Source organism: Phoca vitulina, unplaced genomic scaffold, assembly GCF_004348235.1.
Source record: "Phoca vitulina isolate PV1807 unplaced genomic scaffold, GSC_HSeal_1.0 scaffold34, whole genome shotgun sequence".
NCBI classification, from domain to species: Eukaryota; Metazoa; Chordata; class Mammalia; order Carnivora; family Phocidae; genus Phoca; species Phoca vitulina.
This window is the reverse complement of record NW_022589737.1, coordinates 20,694,839-20,697,986: the sequence shown is the minus strand read 5'-3', so window position 1 is coordinate 20,697,986 and position 3,148 is coordinate 20,694,839. Positions and strand designations below refer to the sequence as shown.

The following is a 3,148-nucleotide window of genomic DNA, read 5'->3' as shown; positions in this document are numbered from 1 at the left end:
GTTGTGCCTCGGAATAAGAGTTTTGACCCTGAAATCCTGGGTCTGGGGGCACCCGGGATAGGACATAAATTCTCTTAAGCCACACATGTCCAATTTCTCTGGTGTAAATTAAATCTTATAAGAAATCTGGCAGCTGTATTTCCAACCTTCAAAAAAACTTCTCAAAAGAAATCTAGGACATAGGGCTTTTACTGGTTGTGACAAGTAACTCATTTACTACTGTAACCAAAATGGCAAGTGAGGATAATATACAATACTTAAAAATAAATAGGCCAGCCTTATAGAAAAGATACTTATACTTAATAATTTGGTCAGAAAAAAACTAAAGAGATTGAGAAGATTAGTGTGCTTATTTGTTTTAATGCTTTTGTGTTTTGTCCCTGCAGACCACTGAGATGCTGAGTCTGTCTGGTCGGTTTGCTGATCTGAAAGGCATTTTCTCTAGACTCTGTGGCAGTGTTGTTGTTGTTGTTGTTGTTGTTGTTGTTGCTTTCTGCAGCTTTTTATCTTTTCTAAAGTTTGTACTGACACTGTATAAATTTATCCAAATGTTGTCACCATGAGAATACTGGGTTTTATACACAGAGGTATAACAAGGCTTCCAAAAGAAGAGGAAGTAGGGGAATATAGCCATGCCTTAAGATTTATAAAACCCAATGGTGAGTAGCTCCCAGCAGATGTGCAAGATGACCTTCAGGAGTCAGATTGTTTCATGGGCATGCAAAGACTGACTAACATATTTAACACAGATTTAAAGAAAACAATGTGTAACTTAAAAAGATTATTGGTCAGCTCTGGAAAAGATAAAAGGGGAGGCCTGGTGACAAATATTGGCATGGTCCATGCCTACATACAATCGAGGTCTAGGAAAGAAGCCACCACCTTAGTTTTTAATTATGATGACCCCACCATCCTCAATGTGAGGTTGCACAAATAGGATCATACTTGGTATAGGTTAGACATTGTTCTAAATATTTCATATGCTGCATTATTTAATATGAAGTTAGTTACTATCACCATCCCCATTTTACTAATGAGCACATTACGGTTTAGAGAAGTTAAATAATTTGTCTAAGGCATCCCAGCTAGTAATTGCTCGGGCTGAGATTTGACAGGTGAATCCAAGAGCCTCTGCACTATACTATATTATCTAAATTTTGCCCAATACCACTTAACTTCAATCCAGTCTTCTTGTTCTCATTCTACACTCATCAAATGACTTTGTATCTAATTTTTGGCTTGGAATGTCTTTATTTTAGACATAATATTCCAGCTTTTGTTATGGTTATGTATGGAGGGTAAATTGATGGAATTGACATTCCGGTTTCACATAGCAATCACATGAGCTTGGTTACTGAGAGGCCCTAAGGACAGATGGGTTTGTTCTCAGTAGATGACAAAACTAGGTTTTTAGGGCTGCATGTTTACTAAATGATGCTCAAATTAATTGGGTCAAGCAGGTTTCCAACAGAGGAAAACCAGGTATAAGAGACAAACCAAGAAATGAATTAGTTAATGGTTCAGATTTTAGTCAGAAAGGAAGAATAAAGGGAAATATAAAGGTCTAACTAGAAGAAAAAGGAAGAAAAGCTGATGGAGAGGCTGAAGGCTACCCAAGATAGGTCTTCTAAATGACACACTCACTTTGAATTTTTTTGTTCAAGCTGTAACATGGCCGTGCGTGACCTGGTGCGCTCCATCTTCCTGTGCAACATGCACCCGTTCCACGCCCACCTGCCGTGGCGCCGCAACCTGTCAGGCCTGTCCCAGCACTGTGCCCGCAGCCCGCCTGCAGCGCCTCCCCCGCGGCGCCGTCAGCACCAACGCCCCGTATCAGCCGCCATTGGAACGGCGGCCCTTCGGCCTGGCCCAGGAGGCCTGCCGCTCCTACAGACACGTGGTGCTCAACAAAGTGCACTTCTTCAACCTGCAGGTGCTCTCTCGCCGCTCTGCCATCCCAAGCCTAACCGACGAACCCTGCACCTGGTGCTCAAGTGCTGGGCCGTGCTGCGCTTCGCACGCCGCTGGCACGTGACGACGGCATCCCGTTGGGCACCAATGGCACGCGCGTGGAGGCTGACCCCTGCCTCCGCGTGGTGCGTGAGGTGTGCGCAGCCAAGTGCGCATTGCTAAGGCCGCCACGCTCAAGGTGCTGCCCTTCCTGAGCTTCAGGCTGCAGCTGGAGGCCTGGATCCACAACATCACCTACGGCTATGGGCGTGGCATGCAGCTCGAGGCCAAGACTGCGTCCAGGCACTCGCTCAACGTCTCCCAGGTCTGGCCCCACGCGCTGCTCTTCGCCAAGGTCCACCGCGTGTTGAAGCTGTGTCCTGGCGTGCAGCAGCTTCTGGGGTACCAGCCTATGTCCTCTGAAGGGAAGCAGGGCGACCTTGGCCTGGATCTGGTGCTGCCGCCGGGGCTGAGCTGCTTCAGCTGGTCACCGCCCACAGCTGCCCGCCCCCAGGTCTTAGCAGAGGCCCCCCAGTTTTGGTGGTAGGGAGGACGTTGGGGCACACAGGGTTCAGGCTGCTATTGGAGGGGCCCCAGAGTTTGGGTGTCCTCCCCTGTAGTAGGAACGGACTGAGTCCCCAAAATCCGTGTTTCTTTCTCTTTGCTTCTAGATTTCTCCCTTGAGTACTGTTTAGGAGTTGGGTTCCCATCAGGCACAGTCTTCATGTAAAGCAAAACCATGTCCCCCTTTCCTCTGGGCACAGAGAGTAAGTTCAGACAACTTGGCTGCTAATCAAAGGCTTTCTTCCCAAGTTTCTCCTCTCTTGGGATGCAGCATCCAGCAGCTAGGAAGGAGGACCCAACACCATTTGGGAGCAGAGGGGCACTGTGATGAGCTGGCTCTGAAGTCTATACATTCCCCCCCCCAACCCCTGCACACACACTGGACTCCATTCCACCCATGCCTGGGCACCACACTCCATCAGAGCCATTGCATTTATATTCACCTATATCTGGCAGCAGGAAATCAGACAAGATGCCTCTCATCTTGTGGTCTCCCCTTAGCCTCTATTTGCCCTATCTCCCAGGAGCCCACATACCCCCATTACCTGCACAGGTAGGTGAACCTTTGATTTGTCCTGACAGGAAAGATCCTACCTACAAAACTAAACATAATAATTAATCTGTGTGGGGAAGA

General features: G+C 47.5%; 1 pseudogene; it reads left to right on the top strand.

Moving 5' to 3' along the window:
• Positions 1–1,671: 1,671 nt before the first annotated feature.
• Positions 1,672–2,497, top strand: LOC116645812 (annotated as a pseudogene).
• The last annotated feature ends 651 nt before the right edge of the window (positions 2,498–3,148 follow it).